The 14,006-nt window shown below is 35.9% G+C and overlaps 1 protein-coding gene across 3 annotated transcripts in view; it reads left to right on the top strand.

The window, feature by feature from the left end:
- The first annotated feature begins 4,242 nt into the window (after positions 1–4,242).
- phactr4b (phosphatase and actin regulator 4b) overlaps positions 4,243–14,006 on the top strand; it is a 47,768-nt gene continuing 38,004 nt past the window's right edge. For 2 of the 3 annotated variants that reach the window (XM_059568175.1, XM_059568176.1), the window contains exon 1: positions 4,608–5,280. The gene's annotated coding sequence lies outside the window, so the exon portion shown is untranslated. Of the gene's footprint in view, positions 4,369–4,607; positions 5,281–14,006 lie in introns of those variants that run through there. The other variant, XM_059568174.1, reaches the window with a different exon arrangement.

Below are 14,006 nucleotides of genomic sequence, written 5' to 3'. Positions count from 1 at the left end.
TGAAGAACAATGCATTTTCCAGCACGATGGAGCACCGTGCCATAAGACAAAAGTGAGAACTAAGTGGCTCGGGGACCACAATGTTGAAATTTTGGGTCCATGGCCTGGAAACTCCCCAGATCTTAATCCCATTGAGAACTTGTGGTCAATCCTCAAGAGGCGGGTGGACAAACAAAAACCCACTAATTCTGACAAACTCCAAGAAGTGATTATTAAAGAATGGGTTGCTATCAGTCAGGATTTGCCCAAAAGTTGATTGAGAGCATGCCCAGTCGAATTGCAGAGGTCCTGAAAAAGAAGGGCCAACACTGCAAATACTGACTCTTTGCATAAATGTCATGTAATTGTCGATAAAAGCCTTTGAAAGGTATGAAGTGCTTGTAATTATATTTCAGTACATCACAGAAACAACTGAAACAAAGATCTAAAAGCAGTTTAGCAGCAAACTTTTTGAAAACTAATATTTATGTAATTCTCAAAACTTTTGGCCACGACTGTACTTTGATGTCATAGAACGATCGGTCTGTGCAGCGCCACTTCAAACCCAATGCATTTGCCAATGGTTCAACGCGGCAAATTAGTTCAGAATGTGGATTAAGAAATGAAATGCCGCTGTGGGTTGGTCGGGGATGAACACTTCTGATTTATCTTTATATGTTGGTTGGTAAAATTGAGCAAAACAGACAACATTGTGTCTAAAATAACACAATATTAACTTCTTAATGAACTGTTGTATAAGATGAGGATCACATTTGCAGCCTACAGCTTGTGTGATATTTCTTAACTATGTGATGAAAAAATGAGACAAAATTTCAAACGGGAATTTTGCTCCATATCTTGAATTTAAGGGATATTTTCTAGGCTCCATCACGCAGTAAGTTGTTGCTCTGCCTCGGCTTGTGTTCATCTTCAGTTCTCTCTTCACAGCAGTTCAGTCAGTGTACTGTTTGAGTAAATGAATTACTCCGGGATATTGGTTTGTTTGAACTCAGAGGGAGTGTCAGCCACATTAAAAAAGTTAACAGCTTAAGTCATTTGTGGATTAATGCGTATTAGAGACGCGAACTGTTTCAAACGATTCAGTTCGATTTGGTGGACTGAATGATTCGTTCGCGAACTGGATATCCAGACTGCTTTGTTTTGAACTCTCTCTCACAACAGACAGGGAAGAGAAGACAATGCTGAATAAAGTCGTCGTTTTTGCTATTTTTGGACCAAAATGTATTTTTGATGCTTCAAAAATTCTAACCGACCCTCTGATGTCACATGGACTACTTTGATGATGTTTTTCTTACCTTTCTGGACATGGACAGTATACCGTACACACAGCTTCAATGGAGGGACTGAGAGCTCTTGGGCTAAATCTAAAATATCTTAAACTGTGTTCCAAAGATAAACGGAGGTCTTACGGGTTTGAAACAACATGAGGGTAAGTTATTAATTACATAATTTTGCTATCTGGGTGAACTAACCCTTTAAGACAATTAACGTTACGTTTATGCAAGTATCGTGAAAGTACGCGCAGCCCGGCACGTCACTTGTAGGAGAAAAAAATACAGTCTGTGGCGACGATTTGCAATCCGTCCTGTCAGTTCATAAACCGGCACGGTTTGTTAAGCCGAGGGAACAGTTTAAGAATTCTTGAGTACAGTTTATAAACCGATGGGACGGTTTGCAAAACCGTCGCCACGGATTGTATGTTTTTCTCCTACAGGTGACGTGCCGGGCTGCGTGTGAAAGTGACTTGTTCAACAATGTTGTGTTTTATTAACTATTTTATGTTTCTTAGCAACACTTAATGAATGTAACTAATTAACCTCTACACATCTGGTATATGCTTTAAAGTTGCCAATTTGCCCATTTGTTCAATAAATGTTGAAATTTATACATCTGTCTCAAGACTCTTGGTTGTATGTCTAATCTTGTACATTAACTTTATTTTTAACATAATAATTAACATTTATTTTTGTTTGCACTGAAAAGAGGACTTAATTACACTTAAAACAACCCCAGGGGTGTTAAATACACTTACTCAGTAGATGATATTTTATATGTCACAGTTAGACATTGTTTAAAATGAAATGTGAAAATGAAAAGGATTGAATAAATTCTGATTTTAATTTAGCAGGTGTGTGTGTGTGTGTGTGTGTGTGGGTGTGTGTAAATTATATATATGTATATTTCATATCAAGGATTCTTACCCTGTCGAAGCCAATTTTGTACCCTTTTTGAAGGGTCCATTTTTGTACCGTTAATCGTAAATTGCCACCACGGGTACAAAACTGGTCTCTTAAGGTACAAATCACAAGGGTACAAATTTGTACCCCCAGCCCCAGTGACAAGCCATTGTACCCCTAAAGGTACAATTATGTACTTTCTTTTCTGAGAGTGTACAAGATTCTAACGTTCCACAATAGGTTATTCTTTTATCGTAGGCCTACTCTATCTAAAAATAGTATGACTGTCATAAACTCATCATCTTTTTTACTTTACTTTTCTAATTTACATTTGCACAAGACAAACGGGTGTCAAAAGCAGAAAAGAAAAAATAAATGCAAAAAAAAGCCTCCATTAGCACTTCTCTAGAGTTCCACTGGGTGGCAGTATTCTGTTACTATCAATTCCCAACAGGAATTACTTTTAAATGACAACACTTACATGACAAACCTATAATCTTTTAATTTTGGTGTAGTTAAATGTTAGTTCTATGCTGTGTTAAATAAAACCTTGGGATGTCAGTAGATATTCAATCCTAATTAGTTGTGACTTTTAAAATCTGAAAAGCACAGACATTACTACCAGTATTGAACCTTTGCATTTTAAGAGTGGTTTTCAGCTACATTTGTTGTTATTGTTTTACAACTACAATGACACTTAGAGAATTTTGTAAAAGTAAGCGCAAGCTCCTAAAAATGGCATTTCTGGGCATACAGTAGAGTCTACATGTAAGAGAAATTCTAGTTAATACATGAAGACATTGCATGAAGCACTTATGGAGTCATGTGGTTTCAGCCTCCCTTTGACCCATCTGACCACTTCAACTACTAAGGTTATCTCACTATACAATTTCCACTGACTCACCACCCTATACATTACAGGTTGAAAAGTTCACAAGTCCAGTCACTGGTGTGACATTGCATATTTAAGCCTGTTGCATGATTATGACCTATTTTAGTCACATGCAGATGAAAATTATGATTTTCCATCCTTTTTTAACAGGCCTCTGGCTATTTTTCTATGACATGTTCTTTAAAGTAAATTTTTTTTTTGATTTGTACAGATCTGTAGAATTTTTTAATATATAGTTTTTAGGCAAACTATACTATACTAATCTTACATAACTGTTTTAACTCAAAGGAGTGCTTTTCCACTGGGATAGAAAAAAAAACATCCACCAAACACTACACAAAACTATTAGAATATTATAAAAAGCTTAGTTTTATATATTTACTTCATGGTTTATTACATGTTATTTGTAAGACAAAAGGATGCCACATCCATAGACAAAATGGATCGTTCACTTAGATCTGTAAACAGTTTTGTGAGTATTGCTAAATGTGAGACATTTTGTGAGTATGCAATATGTGTAACATAACCAATATAGTAGATGTTTTGTTTTGAGATACATATAATGTAGTACAATAAGTCTGTCTATGCATGTATCAGTTTTTTTGTATATTTTTTACAGCCACAGACTGTTGTTATATTTTACTCTGTTTATTATATCTTGACCCATCTTAAATTTAAGACAGTGATATTCATCAAGATAAATGTCCCTTACATCTATATCTAGCCTATTCTTTTGACCATTAAAATGGTTGCACCGTTCAGTAGGCTAATTTCTACCTCCTTGTAAGCTAAGTCATAGCCCAATAAGTAGTACATACAGATAAAAACTTAAGCTGAAGTATTAGGGGGGAAAAAATCCCATTTCAGTTTATTGATGTTGCTAAACTTTATTTTTTAAATATTTCGCATCGGCTTCAATTCCGATATATTCATAAACTTGAGCGATAAGGTATTGCGTAGCGAAACATATTTTAGAACAATTCATAACAATACAAATCCACAAGCATGCATACAAAGCCATAAAGAGAGCGTGAGTTGCAGTGTTTCGTTTCCCCTGCAGCGCCTCATGGGTAATGAAGTCAATTACGTTGATGCAGACAATGGAAGCGGGCCGAGGTTTTTTAAACTGAAAACTACAATTACCATACTTCCTGTCCTGTGATTTCCGGAAATTTTGGGAAAAGTTTCAATCGGGGTTGGAAAAAGAGAGTAATGAAAAAGTATCCGTGTTGTCGTATACATGAAGTGAAACTAGACGGGGGAAGAGGAGGGCCAGTGCAACAGACGTAATAGGGGAAGGTAAGCGACGTTACCTATTAACCAGATTATGCATGCGCAGGTGAATCGCATTGGAAATAAAGTTGCTGCAGTGCAAACCTCAGCTTTTGTAATTGTTATGCACATAAAAAATTATTTTCGTCAAATGCATTCCCCTAATACGCACAGTCAAACGTGTATGTTATGTTTTAGTAATATGTGAAAAAAACACCGCATCAGTCATTGTGCTCAAAGTTGTAACGGCGCTCATCTTGATGCTCCGCAGAATCTCTCATGCTTGCGCTCCGTTTTTTTCCCAATTGCATGCGTGCAGTGTTTGTAATAACCACTACGAACAGCATTTTTCCTTTAATCTGGCATTTAGTACTGATAAGATCGGTGAACCTAGAACACGTGAAAATATTTGCAGTTAGGATGATCAGTTGACTTTTCAGCATTGCACGAGAGCTGTGCTTCCACGAATCTGTATTTGTTTACGGGATTTTTCCCAACGGAAAATATATGGAGACCGAAGACCCTCGTTTTAATTTGATAGACATTACTCCGTGGTTTCAGAATGTATCACCGCTCATTTTCAGGTCCATTTGAAATCCGAGCGATCAGGAGCACGCGCCTCCACTCCACTCCACTCGCAGTGAGCATTTCGCATCTACCGCATGTTTTTTTTTTCTTCCTCTATTGTTACTCAAAATCTATCGCAACCGTTTACCAGAGCCGGTGTCTGATCTTATCACATGCAAAGACTGATCTCGTAAGCTTGTGTAACATAGAAGAAAATTTCATCCCGAGAGCATCTAATTTGTTTGTGTAGGAGTCGTTTTGAGGAATTGATCCGCTCGGAGCTCCATCATTCATCACTCATTCATTGCTTCAGTGAAGCTCTAATTTCTCTTGTGCCCTAGTGAAAGATTGAGATGGATTGGCGGTCGCAAGGTAGGGTGAAGGACACTTGTTTAGCTGTTTAATTTGAAGAATTATCTTTGTTGCTCTGTGTGGTTGCTCTGTGTGGTTGCAGATTGTCTTATTTTACTCACAACGCGACACAAATGCTGACAAGTGCTTTAGTGAACATATCAGGGTTTTAGATTTTTATTGATGCAGAGACACTAAGCAAAGCAAGAACCTTCAGTATGAAATGTTGTGTTTTCTTTACAATAACTTTGATTTAACAATAAATAAAAATTTAGTAATTTTAGTTTACTTCAGTGCTTTGTTGCTTCATAATAAAATATTTTATAATAGATTGTCTATAAATAGTTTTATAGTGCATTTTACTGTATGTTCTGCTTATTTAAAGGTGTCATATGATGTTGCTAAAAAGAACATTATTTAATGTAATGAAGTGTATTTGGTGTAATGAGATGTTTATGTGGTTTAAGGTTAAAAACAATTTATTTTCCACATACTGTAAATTATTGTTTATCCTTTATGCCCCATCTTTCTGAAATGGGTCGTTTTTTACTAAGCTCATTGGTCTGAAAAGTGAGGTGTGCTCTGATTGGCCAGCTATCCAGTGGTGATGTGATTATTTTGTTTGAATATATAAGTGATTCATTCAGAAATGAAAATTAAGGAAAAAATGGAAGCATGAAAGTCCACCTAAACCTAACTGTCAGTGAGCCATAAGAAGATCGTATGAAAACGTACAGATGAGATCACACAAATTCATACGAATTAGCCACAAAAATTTAAAATTAGTTACAAATTACCATGAGAGTGTGTGGCACTTTGAGCTTTTCTACCACCTAAACATCATCCAGTATTAATTGAGTTAGTTTGTGTCCAGGAGATCTCATCCCACTAAATCCAATTTCAGACACCCGCTTACTTCAGTGGCGGGAAATGGAGAGTGCTTTTCACACAACTCTATAAAACAGAATTTTATTAGGAAACAAGGATTGGCATCCCTTCCATGAAGCATGACTCAGTCAAGGTTTGCGTGTCGTTAGTTTCCCAGGCAATCTACAATATTCAATGTGAGAAATTCTGGAGTTTGGTTCGGACCAGCGTTTTGGGCTGCTTGGAAAATGGGCCACAGGTCCCTGGGGTGAGCAATGCTTTTCTGGGGCAGGCGTGGCAATGACGTACAGCCGGTTCGGAATGGGAACGTACAGCACCGTCAAGCCATTCTGAAGGGAGCCGGGGATGTGATCTGCGGTCTGGAGGTAGGAACTAAAGGTCTCGCTTTATAGTTCCCTAAATGGAGCTCTTACATTCTGGTTGAGGTCTCTGCTAGAGAGGTAGGCCAACTTCTAGATCATTTTTAAATTACAGTAAGATTGCATTTGAGTTATATTGGTAGATTGGAAGTTCACCGTAGATACTGTCTTCCCCCCGTAATTGGCAAAAGTTTGTGAAATTGAACCTCTCTGTTGACCTCCAGTGCATGTAATGAATTTTCTGGCTGTCTCTGCCCAAACCTAAACACACAAGCAAGCCTGAATGCGCAGAGGTGGGATGCTATTTAAAGATCACACAAGCGTACCAGCTGCTCCCATTTCCGTGCTACGTAATTGAATCAGCACATCCAGTTGAAGATCTCGTCCTTCGATTTGAAAGTTCTGTTTATAGAAGAGGACTCTACTTTCTGTCATCCTTTCTTCTTTTCTGTCACTTGTGTTTGGAGAATCAACCGTGTGGTACTTCAGGCAGCTTGATGTAGGACACTAAACCCACTTTTATGTGTGCTAAGCTATTCTTAGGCAGTCAAGTTGTAGGCCTAGTTTTGTACATGCGAGGGTGGTGCTGTAGTGTCACTCTTTTAACAGTGAGCTTCGGGGATGTGTTTGAGCATGCCATCTGCTCTGATACAATTTCTATTATGGTTTCATTATTTTAGTCATTAAGGGACATCAGAGATTTTTAGATTGGGTCCAACAACTCAATATTTGACCTGTGAAGTTTAATTTATCTAAATTTTTGATTTGGGTATGGTGTATTTTTGGATGTTTTTGACAAAATTCTACATAAAAACCTCTCCTGCTGCCATCCACGTTCTGACCTAAGTCTTGGATCGTTGCATTTTGCATCACATCTCTATCTCACATCTATTTTAGGAGCATTTCACCATTTTAAGTAAAAAAAAAAAAAATGCAGTGTTAAATCTATTGCCCTCCTTTTTGCTGTTTCTTATGTATTGTCTTATTTATAATGGATGACTTATTGGTATCCCTTATTGATGGTCCTTTAGCAAGGGAACGCCCTTTTTAAAATGTAAAGGTAGCTCTATGTATTCAAGATATGAACTCCTTTTTACTGTAGACATATTCTAAATATATGTAAAATATTTAGAATATACTAACTTTTTCACATTCACACTTTTTTTGCATCTCATATGTCAACAGATTGTTATAATTTGTGATTAATCTCAATGATTCATGAAATGTTATTTTACTTTCCTTGTCTTAAGTTTGAAAGCTCCAGTCTACTAAAGGCGGGTGTACACGGTGCGATTCTGAAGGTCAGAACGTTGTGAGCCCACACACATGTAACGATTGAGTTTATCCGAAAATCATATGGAGGCATTCACACACGACACGAATTTACTAAGACTTTACAAACTCTGACGTAAGCATTACATTTCGCACCATTCATAAAAATTTGGATTCTGAGGATGAAATAGTTTTCTTTGTGGCAGCTATGGCTTTTGACGTTCAAAAAGCATGGACTTTCTGTTTTTTATAAACAACTCGAGGTGAGAAGGCTATATCTGAAATACAACAGGTATATTCATTCATAAAGCTGAACAGCTCTATTTTACTAAAAATAGAGCTTTATAATTAACTAAAATTACTATATAGATTATTTATATACATAGTATGTGGGTTTTGTCATCTGATTGGTCAACTTCAGATGGATCGCCAAATTGTCTCATTCAACCACACATATGCCACGAATTTTAACGATTAAAAAAAAATATATATACATACAGTACAGACCAAAAGTTTGGACACACCTTCTCATTCAAAGAGTTTTCTTTATTTTCATGACTATGAAAATTGTAGAGTCACACTGAAGGCATCAAGGGCTATTTGACCAAGAAGCAGAGTGATGGGGTGCTGCGCCAGATGACCTGGCCTCCGCAGTCACCGGACCTGAACCCAATCGAGATGGTTTAGGGGTGAGCTGGACCGCAGACAGAAGGCAAAAGGGCCAACAAGTGCTAAGCATCTCTCGGGGAACTCCTTCAAGACTGTTGGAAGACCATTTCAGGTGACTACCTCTTGAAGCTCATCAAGAGAATGCCAAGAGTGTGCAAAGCAGTAATCAAAGCAAAAGGTGGCTACTTTGAAGAACCTAGAATATGTCATATTTTCAGTTGTTTCACACTTTTTTGTTATGTATATAATTCCATATATAATTCCACATGTGTTAATTCATAGTTTTGATGCCTTCAGTGTGAATCTACAATTTTCATAGTCATTAAAATAAAGAAAACTCTTTGAATGAGAAGGTGTGTCCAAACTTTTGGCCTGTACTGTATGTGTATATATATATATATATATATATATATACATATATTCAAACATGCAAAAAAAATTATATATTTATATATATTTTTTTTTACTTATTTATTTTTGCATGTTTGAAAATTATCGGGAGGTCAGGATACGGTATGAGCCTACGAGCATCTGCGATTTTCTCCAAAGAGAAAAAAATTGTCTGTGAGCTTGTACGATGTATATTTTGCCTTATTTTTGACCAAATGAAGAGCTTTTTTTTTGTTTCTGGCTCAAGATTTTTGTTTTGTTTAGAGTGTGGACTTGCCTTGGCGTTCACATATAGGGGTTCTGAAGGAGAGCGAGACGTCAGAGACATGCAGAAGATGCAATAATAGTGTGCACATCTGTTCTATTTCTCCTCCAGAGATTTTTTGCTTGGTGATTGAATTTAATGGTAAGAGATGTTTACAGTTAGTGTTGTGCGAAATTAAGTACCTTGCAAAGTCATATGACATTTTTCTTAAGAGATTGTTTTAATAATGTTTCCATCTATATCTGGTTTTTATTATTTTATTTTGCTTTTATGGGTCAGCACCTGAAAAGTTTGGTAGCACACTAATTTTGCCATGTGTAATTTACAGAATGAAGGATTTTAGTTCTGTGAGTGCACATCCTAAATAGTGCACGACGGAGGCTGAGGAGTTAAGCACCCAAAGAAGAAATAGGCCAGTTACTTCCTTTTTTCACACTTCATGTCCTGAGGGAGGCTGCGATGATAGGTGTGTGTGTGTTAGGGATTAGCATGTGTTAGGTATTGCCAAGTGTCAGGTTCTTGAGGTGACACTCTCTTTGCATTTTCAAATATGACAACATGCTCACTTTCTATTCCAGTGTTATTATATTGGCTTTGATACACACATTCATCTCATAAACACTACACACTTGAATGCTGCATGCATACATGCATTTCTCCCCTTTTATGGAAGTACCGTGCACATTGTTCCAGTTTACAGTGTGACTCAGTGCCGTTGATGCTTCTGGTTCAGGGGTGTGAGAACGGATTTATCTGAGACACACACATCTGCTTCCCTTTGGCACTGAAGTGTCTCTAATTCATCCCCTCGGCTCTTTTGCCCATCCAGCACATATTCCCATCAGCATGAAGCCACAGCAGCAGCATTTCTTCTAATCAAATGTGAGAAGTATCTGAAATAGCATGCAATATGCAATGAGAAATGTTTCAAACATATTATGCTACACACCTCATTAAAATGAATGTCAAAATCAGTGAATGGCTTACATTTATGAGTTGTTTCAGAAAGTAATGTTTATTTATTTTTACTTGTATTTTTATTGGTTGATTATTGGATGTATGTCAATTGTGCATGCTAATTTTTCCATTTTGGGATAAGTTTTTCCATTCTCTATCACTTAACATTAATCTTTAAAATTGATTTAATAACATTGTCTCAAATCCATAACATAATATGCTGTGTGATGCCTAAATGTACTTAAGGTATTTAAAGTATATATTTTTTTATAAAACATTTTTAATTTTAATAATTTACACAGAAGTGTTAAATTGTTAATTTATTTGTCTGTTTGTCACTTATCAAACATAACATGAAAACAATCATCGGTGTATCTGCCACTATTACAATTTTTTTAATTTATTTTTTTATTCAATTTTATGTAGAAATGTTTACAGTTCTGGCAGTTTGATCAAATAATGATAAGAAAAAGTAAAAACTAATTTAATCTATAAAAATATAATTTAATAACACTGCTGTCTAAAATAACCAAATATCCTTGATGTCTCCTTGTGACATTTTAAAGGTATTTTGTGTGTGTGTTTTATTATTAATTTTAGAGAACATTGAATAGAAACTTATGGACAATTTGGATAACTTCATTAGCCTCTATCAGCTATAAATTTACGTTATAAAAAAAACCGCTTTATTAGTCAATCGCTGTATGTAATCCAGTCTTTTGTAAAAATGTTTTCAGTTCTAGCAGTTCGATCAAATAATGGCTCATGATATCCAAAATTGCTGTTGATTATATTCTGGTCTTTCTTGACACTGCAATGAAGAGAGTGTTTTGCATTATGGAATACAGTGTCTGAAGTAATGTGATCTGTACATATAGCCTAGGCAAATATAGTAGATTAGGTAAAGTAGATGTTCCTTGTGTACAGAAAATTAGCATACAGTGCACAGTATACACGCTGCAAAAAATATAGAATGGGAGTATACGGTTTCAAAGTAGACCACAGGTTTTTCTGGATTCTTGTGGATTAGATGTAGATATACCAAGGCTTGGAGACCTAAAACACTGTTACTAGTTTGTTGCAGTGGCTGGCTAGATACGACCACATGTAAGGGTTGATTGTTTGATTTATGCATAGCTTTGGTCAGTATTACTCTGTGGTTCTGATACCACAGTCACAACATGCTAACCACTTGGTCCAAAACAGGAATGCAAGGCTTCCGAGACCAACCAACAATAAACCTACCAAGAATTCCTGTACAAGCCAAAATAAATCTGCTTTCAAATCCTTATTGTGACATGCTTCAAAAGCACAAATGAAAACAACAGTTATGAAACTATTAGGTTTACAAAGATCAATTTCAACATTGTGAAAATGCAGCTGTTGCACAGTATTAGTATTCCAGCTGCCTGGTCACTGCATTGTCGCAGCGGTATACCATGTTGTTCACAATGAGATTTGCATAAGGGCCAGTGTGGGCTTCCTGCAGACGAGCTTTTTATAGTGTGTCCACGTCTGCAACAATAAGAGCAATACACCTTTTTCTTGAAAGTCTATATTTTGCTACATTTGTTTGTTTTTTTTCCGCATCATAAAAGAACTGTCTGATAAGAGAAGGCTAGCTTTATGATCCAACTACCAGGAGGGTTGTGATGTAAGAGCTTGTTTTGCCTCTTAAATCTAACCACAATTGTACATGTAAAACTTCCCCCTTTTTTATAAAGCCTAAATTACCAGAAGAAAAGCGTCTCTTTTGCATGTGCTTTAGGTTTGATCATAGTTCCTGAGGAAGAGGCAAACACAGATGACCACAGTTTTAGGATTATTTTGGAGTCTGAAACCTCAAAAATGTGAGGCTGCTGGGAATAATGATCATAGCTGAAATAGGCTGCTTATGTCTAGCACTGCCTGCCTCGTGTTTACTGCATTCCTTCCTGCTTAATGTACAGATTCAAATTCTGTAAACTTCAGCTGACTGTCACGTTTCATAGGGGACATGCCAGCATCCAGAATTGAGCCTCAGTGAGCTCTGATAACTTTCTTTAAATATTAACTTTAGAACTGCAGCATGGTTGATTTAATAATTGAGCATGTACATAACCATAAGAAAACTTTATGGACCATAGAGGTTATCAGCTAAATTCATTTAGCATGAAAATGAATTAATTTGAATATCGGTGCATCCCTCATTTTTCTGTGTGTTGTTGTTTTTAGTTTTGTGAAAAAGAATGGAAAAACATGCAGTGTTTTATTCAATATTATGGTTTATTCTGATGTATAAACATGCCGTTTCAGAGAAAGTACATAAAAATTGAGGTTTGGCAATGTCAGGGAGAAAGAAATATTAGTACTTGAGGAAGAAAAGCTAAAATTGAGAAAAGATAAATTGATCAAAAGTCTCAGTAATGAGTTTTGCTAAATATTTGCATTTCAAATAAATCCTGTTTGTTTTTTTTTTTTTTGTTTTTTCACTTTTTTTTTATTTAAAGAATCCTGATAAAATGTCATCAATATTATGCAATGCAAATGTTGTTGGAGCCACTACTTGGCTTTGTGGGCAGCATGCCGACATATAATGCCGTTGAGCTACGGGCGTCCCGAGTTCGAATCCTGGCTCGAGGACCTTTCCCGATTCCGCCCTATCCGCCCTTCTCTATCCCAACTTCGCTTCTTGTCACTTCTACACTGTCCTATAGTAATAAAGTTTAAAAAAAAATGATGCTAAAAATAATAAATAAATTATAATATAGCGCAAATGTTAATAAGAATTATTTTGTCTGCACCAGACATGCATATCAGAATAATTTTTTTTTGAAGAATTGTGTGGCATTGAAGGCTGGAGTAATGGCTGCTAAAACTTATCTTTGCTATTATAGGAAAAAATTGCATTTTAATTTGAAAACAGCTATATTAAATTAGAATAATATTTCACAATATAACCATTTTTACTAGGGCTGGACGATTATGGCCTAAAATCAAAACCTCGATTAATTGAACATTTTACCTCGATTACGATTAATGAACGATTTTTTAGTTTCTGTTTTGTTTTTTTGCCCTCATAGTTCATTGACAAGGTTTGTACTATAAATATGATTGACTATCAGCAGTTATTTTATCTATGTTCATTACATTTCTTATTAGGGTTGGGTATCATTTGAATTTTATCGATTCCAATTCTGCTTATCGATTCCGATTCTTATCGATTCCTATTTTCGATTCCTAACAATCCCCATATCCGCAGATTGGCTTCATCACTCTGTCTCCTCTCCACCAGTGAGCTGGTGTGTGGTGGGCGTTCTGGCGCAATATGGCTGCCGTCGCATCATCCAGGTGGATGCTGGACACTGGTGGTGGATGAGGAGATACCCCCTGACTATGTAAAGCGCTTTGAGTGCCTAGAAAAGCGCTATATAAATATAATGAATTACTATTAATTATTATTATTAATAAAATAAAAAATCCAATATAAAAAAATTAAGTCAAATATTTAGATGTCAAACATTTTTACAAAGCATTCTGTTGCAGCTGAATAACATGAGCAAAAATAAGCAGCCTACAAAACACTGCAAGAGGAATTTTGCCTGTGCTTTAAAAAATACCATAGCAAAAACAACTAGATTAATATAAATTTCAAATATTAAAGTGTTAAAGACAAGTAAACAGTCAGTAATAAGATAGGAACAAACAAATTAATTAGCAATATCATAAATACAACTAAACAAAATTTCAGGTACAGAAACTGTAATTAAAAGTTTAAAAATACTGCATATTTTTGTTTTTAATAAAAGAAAGATTAATCAAGTAAAGTTATTAAATATATTCAGTCAAGATCAGTGAATGATTTTCTTTTGTTCTTTGATTTAACATTAATGACAGGCAGTGCGTTTATTAGGCTGTTGTCTCTTTAAGCAGAAATACTGAACGTGTGTTTTCTTTCTCATCTGTTT

This window comes from Carassius carassius, chromosome 15, assembly GCF_963082965.1.
Source record: "Carassius carassius chromosome 15, fCarCar2.1, whole genome shotgun sequence".
Classification (NCBI taxonomy): Eukaryota; Metazoa; Chordata; class Actinopteri; order Cypriniformes; family Cyprinidae; genus Carassius; species Carassius carassius.
This window is presented reverse-complemented; position numbering and strand designations above follow the sequence as displayed.